At 38.2% G+C, this 22,934-nt stretch overlaps 2 long non-coding RNA genes across 2 annotated transcripts; one reads left to right on the forward strand and one right to left on the reverse strand.

Moving 5' to 3' along the window:
• Positions 1-10,716: 10,716 nt before the first annotated feature.
• On the forward strand, positions 10,717-16,283 carry LOC127166762 (uncharacterized). The gene is made up of 2 exons (XR_007827934.1): positions 10,717-11,872; positions 16,008-16,283. It is a non-coding gene; the product is annotated as an uncharacterized LOC127166762 (long non-coding RNA).
• Positions 14,963-20,978, reverse strand: LOC127166760 (uncharacterized). The gene is made up of 3 exons (XR_007827932.1): positions 20,651-20,978; positions 16,402-16,525; positions 14,963-16,173 (listed from the first exon to the last, which is right to left on the reverse strand). It is a non-coding gene; the product is annotated as an uncharacterized LOC127166760 (long non-coding RNA).
• Positions 20,979-22,934: the final 1,956 nt, after the last annotated feature.

Consider the following 22,934-nt stretch of genomic DNA (forward strand, 5'->3'; position numbering starts at 1 on the left):
TATTTATCTTTTTTCTTTATAGCTAAGTTGATAACCGTAAAACATAGTGTTCATCACTGTCACTATTTACCCAGCCATAAATAAAGGAGGGGTGGGACAAATACCGACCAACCATTCTACAATAATGGAGAAGTCAGTAGTTTTTACATTTAGTAAAATTCTTAAAAATGAGACGCTAGTAATACGTTGTCATGGATATTCCAAATCATAGCCATAACCAAACCGTTCTCAAGTGCCACTGGCTGGCCATTTTCAGAAGAGCGCCTGACATTTTTTGCATCTGGCTAAAAACTCTTTGGTGGACACGCGTTAATTAATTATTTATTGTTAGGCATATGACCTATTAATCTTTTTTGCATTTATGCAAAATACGGGAGCCAAACCAGAGAAAGTAGACCAGATATTCCACTGTGTTCCTCGACATGCATTTTAGCTGTAATTCATAGGCCAGGATTTTGCCAATTGTGAATGAGTGTGCATGTGCGCCCTATTTACGAATGATTGAAATTCATTAATATACACACGTTTAACAATCAAATGGGACGTTTATGAAGCGTTTGGAGGCGAGCTTTCGGGAAGATCAGTTTTACGCGCAGATTACTCAGAATTGACTCATATATTTACGCGAATTTTATGAATGAGGCTCAATATTCATATCATAAGATAGATCTCCTCATTCTGAACAACTTTGCCTCAAGAACCACTACTGTCAATCAAATCATTCATTAGATATTCTCGATTATGTTAAAAACATACTTAGTCCTTAAGTTTTCACTCAATCTCAACAAAACCACTGCAGTGCAATTCTCTAGGTCATTAATTATCAAGAAATGTTGAACTTTACACTTTGGTTAGCTATAACAGGGTCATTTGTAAAAGAGGTGTTGCCAAATATACCCAAAAGCCTGTGAATATCTAAACGAAAACTCAGAACTTTATGAAACTAGGTGAGCCTGTGCGACAGATGATCAAAACAAGCATTTAACGTTTTGTGGAAATCCGCCCATAGGTGGTGCTATAACAGTCACAAATGTTGAAAATTGTCTTATTTCTATGGTAAATGCTTTTTTAATCATTGATTTAGGTGGTTACCAGCTTGCTAAATAGTACGTAATGACTTTTTTCATATGTGCTTAAATGCCTTAAAGTGCTTGAACCCCGATAATCGCCGCTTGCAGCTATATTTTTATTTTTTTTCCAAAAGGGACTTTTTAGCTTCTTTGCTGTGTAATAAAGGATGGCATTTCCATTTATGTAAAGGCATTAATCCTTAGTCACTGCTTCTTATTCAGTGAAATGTGTTTGACAGCTTTCTCTTCAAACCTGACCTCCTCCTCAGAAAGGAATGCCTCTGCCCTTCAAAGCAGCTCGATGCGCTTTCCCGTGTCACTCAGTTATGTCCAAACCTTTGATCCTTAATCACATCATCCACTTTCAGCAGCGGCCTGCACTGCACTGTTAAAATATATTCTCACCCATTTACTTTATTCCGCTTGATGAGATTCAATCAGTACAAAAAAAAAGCCCAACCTTTAACAACGGCAGGAGTTCGCGAGCAGTTCCTCGTTCTCTTCCTGGATCAACGCGGTCTTTGCGTAACCTTAAGTGGTAAGCCGGTCTTGGACGCTGCCTGTTTTATATGCACCTCAAACCGCCCCTCAGATCCTGCTAAATCCACTGACTTTATCCACCAAAGCACAAGGGGCCTCCGGTCCAGCCCCATCTAAAGCTAATAGAGTCTTCATAAGTTTAAAGAGATACTTCACTCGGTGACCTTCTAACCTTTAAAGACAGCCGTGCAGTTCAGTGTATTTAGTCTTTTATAGATTTCCCACCCCCTCCAGAAAATCCACATTTATTAGGCATATGAATATTGAATGACCAGAGATAAATATGGTGAATAATTTAGCACGGCCGCATGGCATGCGCGCCTGATTTAGATGAACTCAGTCACTCGCTGATGAGGTTCACGACGCCCATGTGAGGTTGCTGGTAGCTGCTGAAATATTCATCCCTTCCATGAAGTGCAATTAAGTCAAGTTTCTAGATACTTATATGTTTGTGTATAAGTAATGAGATCATAAAGCCTCTTTGTTAGTCATTATTCACTATACCAGCGCACTATTTTTCAAAACATTAACATTCATTTGATCACTCTTGGTTAATTCAGTCTTTTTAAATTTACAGAGCCTTTCAATATGCATGTAATTCATGAACAAAGTGTGTGATTAAATCTAGGCCAGGTTCCTGGAGACCCTTTATCTAATAACCTTAAATAAATCACAGAGCGAGATTATTTTAGGCCGCGCCACTGTAGCACGATCGGATGCATGCATTTATTGTTGGGAGAATGTTCGCTTTGATAATGTGAAATTCTAACAAAATAAATGTTTAACGCTATGAATAATTTAGGCCTTTCTTATGAAGAGCTAAGTTTTTAAACACCCAGGACACAGTTATATATTTGTAATTTTAAAATGAGGAAGGGATAAGGAGCTAAAAGATAGCATGCCCGTGTGGCTTGCATAAGTTCTGACAGCTGAGAGTACTAAAACAAGAAGCCTTCTTTGAAAATCCCTGGACTGAGAATTATTTGATCACGCATAATAACTTCAGCCATAAATGGTATTAAAGCTTAAAATGCATATCCTTTGGATAGAGAACAAAGCGCGTCGAAACACAGGCGTGATAAATTATTCAGATCAAACTTGTCGAACTTTTCTCCCACCCCGTGTTTGAAAGTGCATTGTGCAGAGACGCTTCAAACTCTCGTTCTCCTCCTTTCTCTTTCTCTCAGATATAAACTGTCCACCCAATTGCACATCATGTGGGGTGATGCACCTTGTAAACCCTAAAGAGAGCATTGTGGTTAATTGTGGCAACATGCCGAGGATCACGATTAATATATTGTGCATTTGGCCAGATGTGTATATATATAGTACAAAAATAAAACAATGCAAATATTACAAAATATGACCAAAAAAAGCACTTATATTGCTATTTTTTCTAAAATAAAACTGTTTGACAGCGACACCACTAGGTAAAGTTACAGCGGGAGTCTGTGTCTCTCTCGCCTCCCCTGAGCCCGTTGAGTTTTAACAGACACCCTTAAGCATGCGATCGGTTTGTAGAATGAATGGGGGAAAGTCATGTGACAGAAGGCAATGCCTCCATCCCGATATGATTGGAAATGACTGTTTATGTTCGGCTGTGACAAATGTTCAAGAGCCGGGGGTGAAAACTTTTTGAATTTGAAGATCAAGGTAAATTGTACCTAATTTGTCTTCTGGGAAACATGCAAGTATCTTCTGTTGCTTCTGAAGGGCAGTACTAAATGGGGGAAAAAATATATTTCAACAAAATAAGAAAAATTTGGACATCATCTTCCGGTTCAAAAGTTTTCACCCCCGGCTCTTAATGCATCGCGTTTCCTTCTGGAGCATCAGTGAATGTTTGAACCTTTTTTTAATAGGCCCTAAATTTGAGTCCTCAGTGTGAAAAGATGGATCTCAAAACCATACAGACACTGCTGAAAGTGTTCAAATATGCAAAAGATGCTGGAAAACTGAAGAATCTGCAGGACCTGGAGGATTTTTCTAAAGAACAGTGCTCAGTTTAACTGTTCAGAATAAACAAGGGACTCATGAACAACCATCACAAAACAAAAAAATGTAGATCACGTCGTAGATCATCCAGGTAACCACACACAGTATTAAAGGGTTCCCAAAGTTTTGAAGGGGATTATTTTAATAATTTCAGCTATTTTTTGGTCCTGTGAACTATATGTAAACATCTTTTACGTAGAATATCTTACTCAGGACAGTACTAAATAAAAAATAGCATACATTTTTTATGTTCTCTCTTATTTTGTTCTCTCTTATTTCATATATATATATATATATATATATTACATTATTTATGTGGAAATTTGAATACTCTACATAAATTGGATCAATTACATAAAATTAATATCTTCCCTGTGTGTCAGAAGCCTCTAGTTCTCTCCTACACTGAACAGCGACGGTCTTGCTAACAATTTTGTCAAGGATTAAGTGGTCCTGCTTAAGGGGATTGTGGGATTTGGCAGATTACTGCTCTGACATTTGTAAATAAACAGTGGAATTTCAGTTCTTCAGATCCTGACTTGTAATCAGCAGGATGGATTAACTAAGATGCACTAATCAATTAATTAATTAAAACATGCTGACTGGTACTTTCGTTGCCTTTTATTTTTTTAGCGCATATCCTGTTTTTAAGGCTTACTGAATAAAGACTGTGGGAAAAGTGCTGTGTACAGTATGTTGCCTTATCGTTGCATCATGGAAGCACAAGGTACAGTTGCTGTATGGGTGGTCGTCCCAGTTTTTAAGAGTTTTAGGCAAAGGATACAAACAGTCTCAGGAGATACAACGCTGGCCAGCTTGACACAAAGTCCTGGGCTGATTTATAAGCTAATACAAGTACATTTGCACTTCCCTGCACCCAAATGTCTTATTGAACTGTTAGTACAAGCAAACAAACTGGGAATACTTTGTAGATCAAACAGAACTCACAATGGACTCCATTAACTATATTTGGGAAATATCACGTGGGAGCTAGTTTTCTAATTTGCCTCTGCTAAGAGGTTTTATGAGACTTCTCTTTTTTTATAAACCAAGTGAGCTATGCATTTGTTCGGTGTAACAGCTCGTGCTGTGTTTTTCACTTGCTGTTTAGAGAAGATGTGAAACATGATGGGTGTTCAGAAGATGAACATCTGGTTACGCCAACCCACCAGCAATTTGTTCAAAGGTATTTTCAGCTGCAATTTTCATCAAAATCTTTTGCACCATGCTATCTCCCAGCCTTTCATGAGACTATTGTTATATATGCAAGATAGGATTGTAAGATTGTCTGTTTCATGACCCTTTTTCGCTTGTGTGAGGGAGTTGCCTGTGGCTTTGTTACAAAGGAATCTTTTCCTGAGGATATATAAATCAGCTGTGTTTTACAAAGGCTTCGTTCTTCAAAGTCTAGAGAGCATTGGGTTGTTTTTCCTCTTTTTCCTCCTTTCTATAAGATTCAGCTGCATGCATCAAAGCCTGCCTGTTTATGATTGCACTTTATTAATTTTGCAATATAATCCATGCAAAGGCTTCCTATCACTAGCATCCCTGTATACAGACAGGTCACTAAATACCAAACCATTGAGGAGATGCTTCTTTTAGTGTCACATTAATGTTTAAATTTAAATAGTTTTATGAAACGCTCAAGCTTGGCTCTTGTTTGCTTCTGGAAGTCTCTTCTGAAATACAAATTTGCGGATGATTGGCTTGCCAGTTCTTTTTTCTTAACCTAAAACATTATGTTTATATATTTCATACTGTGTGATTTTTTTTTATTTTTTTTATTTATTTATTTTTTTTAACTAATCTCATTCTTGATTTGTGAAATATTGCAGTTTAAGTACAGCTCCATAACCTCTGTTCCTTCAGTCCCTCATGACCATCTGAACTCCTTCCTGTCACTATGCTGGATGTTGTCTGATAAAACCTTCATGCTCCCAGTCCATCTGTTTTTCTGTCTTTCCGGTGACGGATTAGCTGCGCTCCGATTCACAGGGTCCTTACTCTGTGTACACTGCTCCCAACACACTCAGCAGGGGGTATCTGTAGTTCACTTCACTTGACAAAAATTGTTCATTCCAGGGAATGCCCTACATCATCATCTACAGATTTAAGTAGAGGTGGGGTTTCAACTATGAAGGCATAGGCAGAACATTTGTAAGACTGGGCAAGGCTTAGCCTTCCCTTGGCCACGAGTTGGAATTTAATGGGGGCTTGGGACAAAACATGCCCCTGCACAATTAAAATAAATCCATCACGGCTGTTGTGAATAAAATTAAATGAAAAGATTGCAGCATCAAATGTGGATCTGCTAATGTTGCATCATATTTCTTTTAACGTGTTTTTTTACAGTGTTGTGCATTATAACCAATCACAGATGATTCTGTTGAGTTTATGAATGCAGTGACCAATCAGAAGCATCCAGGTGAGTCATCACTGAAACGCCGATGTTTTGTTGTTTAGTGTGCATGCTCGCTGAATGAATTCTGCACTCTCTCAAATTCTCTCTTCATAAACAACAATGTGCAGATGTACATATGATGTAAGTAAGAGATTCATTCATCAATCCAACCTGATCTCATGACGAAAATGCACCTGTGGAAACGTTTTTGCACAACGCGCAAGTCGTACCAATAAGTACATATCACTGCAGTTTCCAACAGAAATGTCCACTGAGTGGCGCTAAAACAGTGTTTGTTTTTTTTCCCCCGGAAGAGATGAACGTACATATCATACGTTTTATGTAACGTTGGTTTTGTACATGTCACCGCAGTTCTGACTTAAAATGTCCGTTGAGTGGCGCTATAACGCTAATGCTCCGTGACGTTTTAAAATAACATACCATCTGCACTACACCTAAACCTACCCGACAGTATGAACAAAAGTGAATGTGACGTAAAAACACAATCATTTCTCATCTTTCAGCTCTTTCATGTTCAGTCATGTTTTTCACAGGATTCGTACCCAAAGATTCCACATCCTAAGTCAAATTCCATGCCGGCTAAGCTACAAAGCAAGTGTGATATGTCCGGAAAGCAAAACATAAGGAGATATAATCATAACTGTACGAAAATGATTACAAGTGCTTGCTGTTTTACTGCCTCGAATGCAGTGGTTTTCAAAACGGTCCTGGAAGCACTCCCGCCCTGCACATTTTGTATGTCTCCCTTATCAGACACACCCAGTTCATGCTGTGCAGCCTCTACTGGCCAGCTGATAAGCTGAATCAGGTATGTTAGATGAGGGAGATATACAAAATGTGCAGGGCAGGGGTGCTTCCAGGACCGGTTTGAAAACCACTGCTCTAGTGGATATTCCTGTTGGAAACTGCAGTGATGTATATCTTTTGGTACGGATTTCGCGTCTCACGAAAACATTCCCATAGGTGGGTTTTCGTCATGAGATCAGGTAGCATCAAACAGTGCATAAACGGAACTGAGTATAACGGGAGTGTTTTCTTTTGTTTTTTTTTGTTTTTTAAGATGCTTAAACTCACCCTAGCCTGAAGTCAGTTAGTGCTAGGGAGTTCAGATCACTTTACTGACTCAGATCTTTGAATCTCATTCATCAAAAAGAACCCATCTTGGTCACACTTTATTTTAAGGTCCAATCCTCGCTATTAACAAACCAATAACTACGACTTTTGCCTCATTAAACTCCTAACTTTCTGCTTGTTAATAGTCAGTATTGGGTATTGGGTAGGATTAGGGATGTAGAGTATGGTCATGCAGAATATGTGCTTTATAAGTGCTAATAAACAGCCAATATGCTAGTAATATGCATGCTAATAAGTAGCTAGTGTACACTGGTCATGTCATTTTGTTCACTTCAACAGAATATGATTAAATTGTTGCATGTTAATAGCCAAATTCCCCAGCACATCTATTTACACAATGTTGATCACATTTAGAATAAGAATAATAAACTATAATGCAGGCAAATTATGAGAAGCAGAAAAATTCATTGAGGCTATGCTGTCTGTTAGTTTACCTCACCTCCTGATCTGAGTCATTCGTTCTTTTGTCACGTTACATCTCCTTAAGCTGAAGCTATGCAGTTTGTACCGGAAACAGAATTGATTAGTTCATCTCTCGAGTCTTTGGGTTTGAGTCATTCGTTCATCCCGTGACAGCCCCATAGGCTATATGCAGTCTGTACCAGAAACTAAACCATTTGGGCACTAATATATAGCTTTAAGGTACTTATATGCACTCTCTAGGGATAAATAAGGTACACAATTGTATCTCTTGAAAGGGTACGGCTCCAGTGACAGCTTTTGTATCTCTTTTATGAGAGTGTATGCCATTTGCAGAGCCCATTTGAATAAGTGTAAATGCTCCCTGTGTTTTAAACATTCACTTAGGATGGCCAAATTATCTGTGAATTCCACTTTGCAGGGAACATTTGAGTAAATATAACATACCTGTTGTCTTCCTGGCCCTTCACATCCTGGTTCAGGACACAAGCAGGTGGCCGATAAGAGTTGTAACAACACAGCACTGCTGGCAGTGCATAATGAAGTGCACCTGATGCTTGTTCTGCCTCGTCACCACTGCCATAAATCCAGCATTATGTCTTTTGCAAAGATTTGTTGTCCCATGTATGTCCCAGGTGTTATCAAGGTCCACATGGGCACAGTGCCACATCGGGCCCCAAAAATGAGATTTAAATATTTAAAGGCAGTTACAATAACAACAGAAAATATATTTCTGTCATGACAACTCTCTGAAGGATTGGCATGCTAATGTACGGGTGCATCTCAATAAATTAGAATGTTGTGGAAAAGTTCATTTATTTCAGTAATTCAACTCAAATTGTGAAACTCATGTATTAAATACATTCAATGCACACAGACTGAAGTAGTTTAAGTCTTTGGTTCTGTTAATTGTCATGATTTTGGCTCACATTAAACCCACCAATTCACTATCTCAACAAATTAGAATATGGTGACATGCCAATCAGCTAATCAACTCAAAACACCTGCAAAGGTTTCCTGAGCCTTCAAAATGGTCTCTCAGTTTGGTTCACTAGGCTGCACAATCATGGGGAAGACTGCTGATCTGACAGTTGTCCAGAAGACAATCGTTGACACCCTTCACAAGGAGGGTAAGCCAGAAACATTCATTGCCAAAGAAGCTGGCTTTTCACAGAGTGCTGTATTCAAGCATGTTAACAGAAAGTTGAGTGGAAGGAAGAACTGTGGAAGAAAAAGATGCACAACCAACCGAGAGAACCGCAGGCTTGATAGGCTTGTCAAGCAAAATCGATTCAAGAATGTGGGTGAACTTCACAAGGAATGGACTGAGGCTGGGGTCAAGGCATCAAGAGCCACCACACACAGACGTGTCAAGGAATTTGGCTACAGTTGTCATATTCCTCTTGTTAAGCCACTCCTGAACCACAGACAACGTCAGAGGCGTCTTACCTGAAAAGCTCATAGTCCAAGTTGCTTGAAGTCTAGCGTTAAGTTTCCACAGTCTGTGATGATTTGGGATGCAATGTCATCTGCTGGTGTTGGTCCACTGTGTTTTTTGAAAACCAAAGTCACTGCACCCATTTACCAAGAAATTTTAGAGCACTTCATGCTTCCTTCTGCTGGCCAGCTTTTTATAGATGCTGATATCATTTTCCAGCAGGATTTGGCACCTGCCCACACTGCCAAAAGCACCAAAAGTCGGTTAAATGACCATGGTGTTGGTGTCCTTGACTGGCCAGCAAACTCACCAGACCTGAACCCCATAGAGAATCTATGGGGTATTGTAAAGAGGAAAATGAGAAACAAGACACTAAGAAATGCAGATGAGCTGAAGGCCTCTGTCAAAGAAACCTGGGCTTCCATACCACCTCAGCAGTGCCACAGACTGATCACCTCCATGCCACGCCGAATTGAGGCAGTAATTAAAGCAAAAGGAGCCCCTACCAAGTATTGAGTACATATACAGTAAATGAGCATACTTTCCAGAAGGCCAACAATTCACTAAAAAGGTGTTTTTATTGGTCTTATGAAGTATTCTAATCTGTTGAGATAGTGAATTGGTGGGTTTTTGTTAAATGTGAGCCAAAATCATGACAAGACTTAAACTACTTCAGTCTGTGTGCATTGAATTTATATAATACACGAGTTTCACAATTCGAGTTGAATTACTGAAATAAATGAACTTTTCCACGACATTCTAATTTATTGAGATGCACCTGTATATGACAATGTTAATGTATTTGGTCTTGGTGGAGTCTACCAAGACTTGCTACTGCCAATTCTCAACAAGCTGCTGTGAGCATGTAAGAAATACTGCTGCTGCACATATAACACACATGAATAACCCCCATGTAGCATACATGAATTATCCGTAGCAGATCTATACAGGTGGAGCTGGGGAAGGTGGAAGATTTCTGAAGCATTCTGCAAACTACTACAGCAAGCACTAGGCATATATTTGAATGTTGAGCAGTGAGCTCATTGGCTATTGATACAGGAGAGAACTAATCAGCTGTGCTATGTGATAATGAGGTCATTAGGTCAGATTGAGTGCGCGATCTAGAGTTTCATGCCAGAACTCTATTTAATTATTTTATAGATATAATTTTTGCTGTCCATTGATGTTTAATATCATTTTTAACTTTAACTGGGTATACTTTCACATCCTTTTATTTAGTTCGTGTACGGCCATAGCCTAAATTAAACATCCTATTTGAGAATTAATTAAGTGCGCCTTTTGTCTAGAATGCCTTCTGAAAGTTGTCTGATATTTCATAACACTGAATTTTGGAATGTTTCTATTTAGAGCTTGGAATGTTTCTGGTCAAGGTAAAAACAGGTTACAGAACCCCAATGCCAAGCCTCATAAAAGAGCAATAGCTTTTCCAAGAATGCATTTTGGATGGTATATTGATGAATGAATAAGGGTTTAAAAATAGAGGGATAAGACAGTTTTTAGGTTTTAAAGCATTCATGGGAGACACTGAATTTCAATGACAAACAATGACTTTCAGAAGAATTTTATAATCTTCTAAATTATAAAATGTAAATGTACAGGTGTTTTTTGAGGCGGAAATTTCTGAAGTATACATGATATGTATACATACAATACAAAACTTTTTCTTTCTTGATCTTCTGTATGTACCAACCAAACAAGTTACATGACTATGATTTTAGTTGCTATAGTTACAAAGCCTTCTCTGGTGAACGTGACTTCTGTTCACAAGTGTTGGCCGACAGGTAATTACTCTGACCAAATTGTTTATCATTGCTGAAATGATAGAAAACCTTACATTTTTGGTTTGACTTCTGTTATGCCGAGGGTTCGGAGCTTATTTAATTTGCACCCTGATGGAAGATCCCTGCAAGTCCCTGCATCCATATTCCATCATCTAATGGAAAGCCTTCCCAGAATGAAGGTTGTTATGGCAGCACAACGAGGACTGACTCTCTATTAATGCCAATCATTGGACGTTAGGGTGTCCACATATAGTACTTCTGGTCATATAGAGTATATCTACCTATAAAATGAGATCTGGTAAATGGGCTTATAACATTCAGAGAGTATTTGCTTGTGAAAAGTGCTATTTTTAGTCGGTGAGGGCAGACAGATGCAGAGGCCACATTATGCTCATTACTGCATTTCTAATTTCATAAATCCTTATGTGGCTACACTTAATGGTCAGCAGCCGTGAACACAGACTGCGGGAGTTAAACCCCCCTCTACGTGGAACAGCAGTCAGGTGTGCCGGGGGAATGTGGGTATGAGCGAGAAAACATGTTCCTACAAGAAATCTCATCCGGACATGAATTGCCTTGACCTTTCAGTTGCTAGGGTGCACTGTTAATTCTAATATGTAACTATGACAACCCCCGCCTCTGCGAGCTGCTATGACGCACTGGCCAAATCGATAGCACGTTGTTCGTAAATGTGCCCTGGCCTAACCTCTGGGTTCTTCAATTTATTTTCATTCACACCGCCTCACACACACACACGGAGCCAGACAAGTCATCACTTAGCGGTGACTTGCTTTTCTGCTCATCACAGACATTATCTCAAGGATGTTTTCTGCAGCAATCAGAGGCTCAGCGTGCGATTGGTTCTGTCCTATTATTGGGAGTTGCTGTAACTCACCGACACAAGTGGCTTCCTTTTATTTTTGAGAAATACTCGTACAGCCAATCAATAAGCTGTAGAGGGGGATCCATTCAGGAGCAGAAATTCCACCCAAACTCTCGATTGTTTTTCAGTCTCATCCGACGCGTTGAAATCGAATGCACACCATTGATAGTGAGTAAAACATATGAAAGTGCAAGTGTTTAATATTGGAATCTTGACTGAGCCCCTTCAGTGACACAGCTTTAAAAGATCCAAATCGCTTCATGCCTTGGGGGTCACGCTGTCAACATTTCAGAAAAGACATGCTTAAATATTCCTGACACCTTTTATCCTGCAGACTAGAGTGCATCTCTATGTTCTAAAAGGCTAGCGTCAGATGCGTTACGTTGGCTTTGTGGGAACAGATCGGATCTTGTCAAGTCTTGTTAATTATTCAGCTGACGAGTGAAACGGCATCTCGGTCCTTGTGTTTTTCTGTTCTTTGTTCTTTTTTTCCACCTTCATCCCTTTGTCACGTGAGCAAAGGTTTGTCACTTTGGTTGTTTATGTAATTAGATTTACACATGAAGTTGTTTCTCAAGTGTAGATGTAGCATTTGATGGGTTTAATTGGACATTCGCTGCTTAAAATCGACTTGGCAGCCATAAGCCCCCTGAACCCTTTGCCCTGTTAAAGTTTAATGGTGTCTCTGGGGGCGATTCTGATTTCCGTGTTGTGCTGGTTACTCCTATCCCGTGCTGGCCATGCGTGTTTGGCATGCTCCTCATCTTCATGGTAAATCATTCAGAAGCTGCATGATCAAAGACATCTGAAGATGTAGAGAGCGGTTTAGGGTTGCACAGTAAAGTGTTTCGTTCATCTCTTTTCCCAGCCGTGTGGCAGACTCCATACTTAAAAACCAATGGTGTGGATTAACCTCTACATTACCTTGGACGTTCTGTACTTCTTTAAATGTTACTTTTTTTTTAACAGTCTGAAATAATTACAATTGAGGTCAGAAGTTTACATACACCTTGCAGAATCTGCAAAATGTTAATTATTTTACCAAAATAAGAGGGATCATACAAAATGCATGTTATGTTTATTTAGTACTGACCTCAATAAGATATTTCACATAAAAGATGCTTCCAAAAGAGAAAATAATAGTTGAATTTATAAAAAATGACCCTGTTCAACATTTTATGCTTGATTCTTAATACTGTGTTGTTACCTGAATGATCCACAGCTGTTTTTTTTTTGTTTGTTTGTTTGTTTAGTGATAGTTGTTCTTGAGTCCCTTGTTTGTCCTGAGCAGATAAAAGGCCTGCTGTTCTTCAGAAAATCCTTCAGATTCCAAAAATTCTTTGGCTTTTCAGCATTTTTTTTTTTTTTTTTGTGTATTTGAGCCCTTTCCAACAATGACTGTATGATTTTGAGATCCATCTTTGCACACTGAGGACAACTGCGGGACTCATATGCAACTATTACAGAAGGTTCAAACGCTCACTGATGCTCCAAAAGGAAAAACGATGCATCAAGAGCCAGGGGTGTAAACTGTACTTTTTCTTATTTTGCCTAAATATCATATTATTTTTTATTTAGTACTGCCCTTCAGAGTCTACAGAGGATGCTTACGTTTGAAAAGATGGATCTCAAAATCATACAGTCATGCAGAAAGGGTTCAAATACACAAAAATGCTGGAAAACCAAAGAATTTGTGAGACAAACAAGGGACTCATGAACAACTATCACTAAACAAAAAAATACAGCTGTGGATCATTTATGTAACAACACACCATTAAGAATCAAGTGTATGTAAATGAATAAATGTAAATGAGTGGTCATTTTTATAAATTCAACTATTATTTTCTCTTGTGAACTATATGTAAACATATTTTATGTGAAATATCTTATTCAGGTCAGTAGTAAATAAAAAAACAACATGCATTTTGTATGATCCTTCTTATTTTGGTAAAATAATTAACATTTTGCAGATTCTGCAAGGTGTCTGTAAACTCTTGACCTCTACTGCACTTACTGTAGTGTTGGGCAACCTATTATATATTTCTTCCAAAACTATTTGTGGCATAATGTCTTAAATACATTTGCTAAATATGTTATAGTTTTTTCATGCTTAAAAAATATGGCACAAATTATGCAAACTCACATTTTGTTCTGATATGTAATGACCACTTTTCTAGTTCCAACTGCATTCCCCCCAAAAAATAAAGTAGAACATTTTTTTCCTCCCCCTCACTGAATATTATTTCAGTCTCTTCTTCTTTTCTGGAAATGCATTTAAAGGAATAATTCACCCAAAAATGAAAATTACTCACCCTCGTTCCAAACCCATAAGACCTTCATTCATCTTTGGAAGACAAATTAAGATAGTTTTGATGAAATTTGAGAGCTTTCTGACCCTGCATACACTCTTAAACATAAAGGTGCTTTAAAAGGTTCTTCGCAGCAATGCCATAGAAGAACAATTTTTGGTTCCACAAAGAACCATTCAGTCAAAGATTCTTTAAAGAGCCATGTCTTCACACATTTTTCATAATCTGAAAAACCTTCTTTAGCCACAAAGAACCTTTTGTGAAACAGAAAGATTCTTTTTGGAACCAGTTAGACAAAAAGGTTCTTCTATGGCATCGTGAAGCACCTTTATTTTTAAGAGTGTAGACTGCAACGCAACTACCACGTTCAAAGCCCAGAAAGGTAGTAAGGACATTGTTATTATAGTCCATGTGACATCAGTGGTTCAACCAAAAATAATGACTTTATTCAACAATTTCTTCTCTTCCGTGTCAGTCACCAACACATGTTCACGAGAGTACCACGACGTGTGTGGTGCTGCTGATGCAGGAGCCTGCGTTCTGACAATGACAGTCCATCTCTCTTGGTCCATCGTCTGGTTCTCAGTAAGGCTGGGCAAAAAATTGCAAGTAATTATCTCTGTTGAAATCTTTAGACATGTTTACGAAGACTGTTTTATGTACAGCGTTCGTCTTCCTCTGCTTGTAAACAAGGTGCAGCGCATCTGGGTTCTATGTCAGAAACCGGCTCCTGCTTTAGTAGCACCAGATGCATGCATTGTGATACTCCCGTGAATGCGCAGCAGAGACTGACAGGGAAGAGATGAAATTAATTGGATAAAGTCATTATTTTTGTTTATTTAAATTATGGTTGAACCACTGATCTCGCATGGACTATTTTAGCGATGTCCTTACTGCCTTTCTGGGCCGTAGTTGTGTTGCTGTGTATGCAAGGTCAGAAAGCTCTTGGAATTCATCAAAAAAATGTTAATTTGTGTTCCAAAGATAAACAAAGGTCTTACGGGTTTGGAGTGACATGAGGGTGAGTAATTAATGACAGAATTTTCATTTTGGGGTGAACTAACCCTTTGAGGTATGCTGTATAATGCAATATATGCCACAGATAACTTTAGAAGAAACATATCATTGGTTTCTCAAAACCACGTTTAGTAATAATGTTTAGTTTGTTAGTCAGCAAGTAATTTTTCTTATTGGATATTGTGTTTCTCTCTCTTTCTCTTTTCAGGAAATGTACTTAGAAGTTACGCCACAAATAATTTTGAAGGAAATATATAATGAGTTTCCCAAGACCACAGTTAGTAATTATTTCTCACTGCATTCATAGCCATTTATTTTACAGAAACAGCAGATGTTTCACAAAAAGACAGACAAAAACATTTACAATACTCAGGTCATGCACATAGATGTATGGAATACATCACATCTGTTCGGTGTGTAGCTGCACAAACTGAAATATTTCACCATATCCAAAGTTCCTGCATTTGCAGATGGTTGTAACTCCATGCTTCCCCCCTTTTTTCCACTAATCCCTCAAATTGTAGACGTAAAACTGATTGCATGTGGCGATTTGCATGTCATCATTTACTTACCCTCATGTAATTTCAGAATTGTGAAACATTTATTCTGTCACTTTTTTCTTTCCTTTTTTAATAAATGAGCACCTGTGCTGTTGCACAGTCATACAGTTTTGGGATGATGTGAGGGGGAATAAAATTATGTCAGAATTTTGGGTGAACACTCTTTTCAAGTAAGCTCAAGGCACCAACTAGACATATGCACGTTTACTTGTCTAATGCAAGTAAGAGCAGTGATTTACTGTTTAAACCCTCATAAAACCTAATTTTGATCAAGAGTGTTTTAATGTTAAACAGCCTTTGTTTTCCCTTTACTGACATCTCATGGAAAGCTGTTGCGGAATGCTTCTGATGTGAACTCAAAGTGCCTGTTCAATGATTGTTTGTGTTTTCTGATTGAAGTTGCATTTTGTCCAACAGGATGAGAAAAGCGCTTCAGGCTCGAAGCCCGGAGGAGGATTTAAGCGAGGGGTGTATTCCAACACACGCTCGCACACGTGTAAGCGTATGTGCCCTGGCACTGGGCTCGTGTCTTCATTTTTGGCCTCCAACATATTGGGAACACGCTGCGTAAATATCTTCAACTCTGTCGGAGAGTTAAAGAAAGAGAGAAAAACTGTCAGTGTTGTGGACGAGGAATGAGCTGTTGAGTAACAGTCTAAAGGTTAAAGTAATAAAGATGGAGAATTCATGCTTTCTTAATGACTCATCTTTTGTGTATGAGTTATAAACAACACAAAATGATTTCTTTGCCAATGCATTGTTCTGTTTGTGTATGTTTAGCTGTATGTATGTTTTGTAGGTCACTATATACCTGTTGTTATTGTCCGAGTGCTAAATTCACCCAGTTGTCCCTTTTCATGTTCCTATGCTCAGTTCTGGCCTTGCTCCAGGGTACAACTTGTACTTGGCTTTAAATGACGGCCAAACTATGACATCTATAAAACACACACACACAAACCACGCAGCCAAAATAAAATGAGAACAGTAAGTTAAAAGAATAGTTCACCCAAGAATGAGATTTCTGTCATCGTTTAATCACCCTGATTCATCTCTTCCTCCTTCTCTTCTTTGCAACTGGCCAGAGTTGGAAGTTGGGGACAGTTTTTCAAAAGTTATGCATCACATAGTTTGTTATTCACCGCTTTAATAGCCAAGACTTCAACACTGGAATACGAATTGCATCCAGGGTCTTAACAGGGGCCAGCGCAGTGTCAAAACATGTCTTAAAAAGAGTTTATAAAGTTTGTTTTTGTGGAATTCTAGTTCACCGAGTTCTTCTGTTTTCGCCATGCGAAGCGTTTCAGTAATTCTATCGCTCGTAATTGTTTTAAACATCTTTATGAGATTTTTTTATGTAAATGTCAAATACAGAAAGCTGTCTTTCCTGTTGGATTCTTAGTCTATTTGCAGCAGACTTAATACAATTATTCCCCTGCCGTGACCTATTTAAGCCAAGACTGCTGCCAGCCATTAGTGTTATGAGAATTCACTAAGTTGCAACGTTGATGGGTTCTGAGAGGTTGTATTTTTCAAGTACACACGTAGGTGGAGGTTCAGAGACCTACTGTTTGTCATCATTTAAACTGTATTTTTTCTGTTGCTATGGAAACATGCTTCCTTTTTTACCCTTTTATGAAATGGATTTGCTGCACCTCAAAGCATCCTTGTTGCTGGATGAGAATACAGGTATGAATTAAGTCTGGTTCAGTACTTGTCCTCTGCTTTTATGCAGCATTAACTGGTTAATAGACAGCGGGAATGAAGATTAATTAACTGTTTAAGGTGGAAATGATAAACCATGGAGCTTGAACCTTGATTTAAACGACTGACTCACCTCTAACATACTAGGCCTTGATATGATACATTATCTACATTTATGTGTAGGTGTTTCTCTTTTTAACACGTCACAAAATCAAACTAAGTCTGAGTATACAATAAAGAGTCAGTTATCCATGGAAACAGACCAGCTAGCACACAATTTCAACTGTGTTCATAATTTGATTGCTCTTGCTGTAATTAGGCGGAAATTAGGGTCTCCATTTGACTGTGTGTTTACATCCTAGTGAGATTGCTCTAATTTCACAGGGCATCATTCCGTTGGCTCTCTGGAATCTTGGAATTAATAATGACTTATGCTTCAGGAAATTCCCAGTCCTTTATCTCCTCCCAAAGGGCAGAAACTGGTCAACAGATGGTTTCAAATATAGTAACATGGGCAGATTCTTGGTTTATTGCAATCATACTTTGATTTAGGCTCTGCTTTGATATCATATGATTCGTATTGACTAAAAGTCACGGTAAGAAAAGAAGAAAAAGTTGTTGTGAATGATATTCATTGAAGAAAAAAGCAAAAGGTACACTAAACAATAGCTATACTTAAAGGGGTCATCGGATGCTAAGTTCACTTTTACATGCTGTTTGAACATTAATATGTGTTGGCAGTGTATGTACAAATCTACCCTATAATGATAAAAATCAATGGAGCAGTTTTTAATTAATCTGTAAAAATAATATCCCCTTTCTCAAATCAAGCCATTCTCAGATGCCTGTCGTTGTGGCGTCACACCGACAGAGGCCGCTCCCATGATAGTTGATTGACATGAGCGTCTTACCTTAAATCAGTTGTAACAGTCCGCCCTCTTTGTTTCAATGCCGGAGAAGAGAAGAGAAGAGAGGGGCGGGGCGAGCAGAGCATATTTGCATTTAAAGCAGCCTCGACCAGAATGAGATGATTTTTGCAGAGCTGATTTTGGCAAAATGGTAAAAAGGGTGTTGTTTTACACAACCATTGAGAATTTTTAACCAAAGTATACCAAAGACTTTTCATTAAGACCCTAAAGAATCATATCAGCATCCAATGACCCCTTTAAGCAATATCACAGTTATATCACACAGCCAGAGTGCTGTTTTCAGCCTATCAGCATGTAACTAATTCCGACGAGCAGCATGAATGTTGCTTTTATACAAAATGATTAACTTACATTGCCAATTGAGTTACTTGTCTACTTTTGATCCGTTAATGAAAATTCCATACTGGCAATGTGAACCTTTGCATCTATGCAACACACTGTGGTTTTTAAATCCTGAATGAATCAGGGGTTTGAAACGTGAATGACTCATTGAGTCACTTATAAAGACTTGTCACTTATCGCCACCACTGGTGTAATGATAACTTTTAGAAAGAGTCACTGTACAATGCACAGACTGGAAGTCTGTCTGGAACACACAAACACTGACAAGCACATACAAAGAGTGAAAAGTGCACTAACTAAAAGTTTTCCCTCAATAAACATGAATCACTGCTTATTGATAGTAAGTTGGTTAGGGAAAGTTAGAATAGGGAACACATATACTGTAAACTAAGTGTTTTTGCTCAACAAACTTCCTAATTTACTGCTTAGTATAGTTGTTAAGTTTAGTTATGGGGTAGATTTAAGGGATCTAAATTATGGTCATGCAGAGTAAGGCATTAATATGTGCTTCATACAGTTGAGGTCAAAAGTTTACACAGACCATGCAGAATATGCAAACTGTTAATGATTTTACCTCATTTTAGGGATAATAAAAAATGCATGTTATTTTTTATTTAGTACTGACCTGAATAAGACATTTCACATAAAAGACATTTACATATTGTCCACAAGAGAAAATAATAGTTGAATTTTCAAAAGTTTACATACACTTGATTCTTAATACTATATTGTTACCTGAATGATCCACAGCTGTTTTTTTGTTTTTTTTTTAGTGATAGTTGTTCATAAGTCACTTGTTTGTCCTGCTTGCTGTTCTTCAGAAAAATCCTTCAGGTCCCACAAATTTGTTGGTTTTTCAGCATTTTTTGTGTATTTGAACTCTTTCCAACAATGACTATGATTTTGAGATCCATCTTTTCACACTGAGGACAACTGAGGGACTCGTATGCCACTATTACAGATGGTTGAAACACTCACTGATGCTTCAGAAGGAAAAATAATGCGGCCAGTTTATCTGTTCAGGACAAACAAGTAACAACAAACAAACCAAAAAAAAAAAAAAAAAGCACAGCTAAAGATCATTCATGTAATAACAGTTTTAAGAATCAAGTGTATGTAAACTTTTCAACTTTTCAAACTGTTCAACTATTATTTTCTTTTGTGGACTATATGTAAACTTTTATTTTTATGTGAAATATCTTTTTCAGAATAACATGCATTTTGCATGATCCCTATTATTTCGGTAAAATATTTAACGCGTATGTATACTTTTGACCTCAATTGTAAGTACTAATAAACAGCCAGTATGCTAGTAATATGCATACTAATAAGCAACTAGTTAATAGTGAGAATTGTTCCTTAAAAAAGTGAGTTATGTAATCAATTACTTTTTTGCAAGTAACTAGTAAAGTAGCGCATTACTTTATAATTTACAAGAAAGTGTTCAGAGTTCCTTTTTCAAATAAGGAACTCCAGTTACTTGTTTTCCCATTTACAAACTGACAGCTCTCCTGTCTTTGTGTTGAGAGAAATTGAGAGTAAGTGCAGAGCCATTGTGTGCGCTGTGTGAAAATGGTGCTTACTGTAGATCTACACTAAGTGTCAACATCTCATCTCACTTGCACAAAATTAGAAAAAAATAGAAAAAAAAAGAAAAAAAAAAAAAAAAGTAGAGAGAAATAAAAAATAATGCAAAATAACTTATATAAAAAGTAACTAAGTAATGCAGTTAGTTACTTTTTTTTAGGGAGTAACATAATTGTAATGCATTACTTTTAAAAATAGCTTTCCCCAACACTGGTTATGTTTAGTTATGGGATTCCAAGTGGACAAAAACAATCGTGGATCAGAACTGCTGTTCTATAATGCTTATATATTTTTTAAATGTTTATGCAAACTTTTATTTTTCACTATGCAATTTGGTATGTTAAAACCTCACAGTGGACCTTATTCCTAAGACGCAAGTAGGCAAGCATGTGAAGCATGTCTTTATGTTCATTTTTGTCTTTAAATTGAAAACAATTTCTGTATGATTTCTTTATTTCCACAGAAATTTATTCTGTTTGTGTTTTGCGAATAAGACAGTACCTGCAAGTCCCGGCATACGCTGCTGCTGTTGTGTTAGCGAGAGTCATGTCATTGGAAACGAATCCTTGGGGCTGTGTGTAAACACACACATGTCAGAGTTTCTAAGCCCAGAGGGGCAAAGAGCCTCCCACTTTCCTGACCTGCCTGTTGAATTTACTCGTTTCACTATCAAATCACATGAGCGAGTGAGCGAGGGAATGAAAACTAACAGGAAGCAGTCCATCTTCTTGGAGATTTCCCAAATACGAAGCTCATTTCATGCTCAAGTCATTTAAAATGCAGTGTTACGTTACATAAGCCTACGACTGATTGCTAGATTCTTGGGGTTCTTTTTCATCTCCACATCCCGGACGTATCCGAGTCGCTCAGGTTGACAGGTTGCATTTATTAACAACAGGACTAAGAAAGAGTGAGGAGGACGGAGAAGACCGCAAGAGGTGTCATTTTTCATCGCCCGTGGTAACCTCATCGGTCAGAACAGAATCCGACAAGCATGTCAGAGCAATCTCCTCAGTGCCTATATCTCCGACTTCCCTTTTACTGCTGCCCTGCTCCGCGTCTCACCGCGCATCAGGTCCCAGAGGGCAAAAAGATGTGGAAACACAACAACAGTCAACAAACACAACCCTCGCTGGCTGATACCCTCCTTACACCTGTCACAAAACCATTCTGCCTCCTGTGATTCTTCAACGTGAGCAAAACAAGTTCTAGCTACCCAATCTGATTTCCCAAATAAACGCTCTGAACAATTTCAAGCTTTTCTCGCCTTTCTGTTCGTTTCAAGCAAACAATACACATGAATCCTAAAGGAAAAGTAGGTCACCGGAAGGTTATTTTTAGAGTCTAACGCACACTCCTTATAAATGGGCAACCGCAGATGCGGAGTTTCTGTACGAGACATCAGCCCGAATGTATCAGGCGAACATACAGAGAGTCGAGATTTTCAATTTACCGGCGAGTCGAGTTAGCTATTAATCCGGTTTCAAACTTTAATGCCCTCCTGCGGGGATGAGAGGCCATGTCAGAGCATAGCTCGTGTGTATGTGCGTGTGAGGGGAGAGCCGCGTGGATTGTCTTTGATGATCGAGGGACGTGTAAGGATTTGTTAAACCCTCAGTTCTAAGTGGACCCCTGTTTCATCAGCCTCTCAGCTCTTTTCCTGCTGAGGTGTTGTACTTTCACTTTGCTTTAGAAGGAGATGCTCTCAAAATGTTTGCTGTCTCGTCCAGGTTTTTAGCTGACTGATTAAGAATGAAGCAGGTGAAAAATCGGGCTACACTGTCAAAAACATACCCTGGTCTGGTAAAGATCACTTGAACTGGAAAGCATTTGCTGTGTACAAACGTCTGACAGACGTCTGTAAGATGTCAGTTTTACATACATTCTAAATCATAAACGTCTTAAAGACATCTAATAGATGTCTATTTGACATCTGATAGGAAACATCCTATAAACGTATTGCAGATGAGCAAACACTCTAAAAAATGCGTCTTCCAGATGTAAATGCAGATGTCACATAGACATCTCTGTGATGTATGTATGTTATACACGTACGTCTGTAAGATGTCTGTTAAAGATCACTTGAACTGGAAAGCATCTGCTGTGTACAAACGTCTGACAGACGTCTGTAAGATGTCAGTTTTACATACATTCTAAATCATAAACATCTTAAAGACATCTAATAGATGTCTATTTGACATCTGATAGGAAACATCCTATAAACGTATTGCAGATGAGCAAACACTCTAAAAAATGCGTCTTCCAGATGTAAATGCAGACGTCACATAGACATCTCTGTGATGTATGTATGTTATACACGTACGTCTGTAAGATGTCTGTTAAAGATCACTTGAACTGGAAAGCATCTGCTGTGTACAAACGTCTGACAGACGTCTGTAAGATGTCAGTTTTACATACATTCTAAATCATAAACATCTTAAAGACATCTAATAGATGTCTATTTGACATCTGATAGGAAACGTCCTATAAACATACTGCAGATGAGCAAACACTCTAAAAAATAGGTCTTCCAGATGTAAATGCAGACGTCACATAGACGTCTCTGTGATGTATGTGTGCTATCAGGGCCCTGATAGCACACGTAAATCTGTAAGACGTCTGTTAAAGATCACTTGAACTGGAAAGCATCTGCTGTGTACAAACTTCTGACAGACGTCTGTAAGATGTCAGTTTTACATATATTCTAAATCATAAACATCTTAAAGACATCTAATATACGTCTATTTGACATCTGATAGGAAATGTCTTATAGATGTATTGCAGA

The sequence above is a fragment of the Labeo rohita genome, chromosome 6 (assembly GCF_022985175.1).
Source record: "Labeo rohita strain BAU-BD-2019 chromosome 6, IGBB_LRoh.1.0, whole genome shotgun sequence".
Taxonomy (NCBI): domain Eukaryota; kingdom Metazoa; phylum Chordata; class Actinopteri; order Cypriniformes; family Cyprinidae; genus Labeo; species Labeo rohita.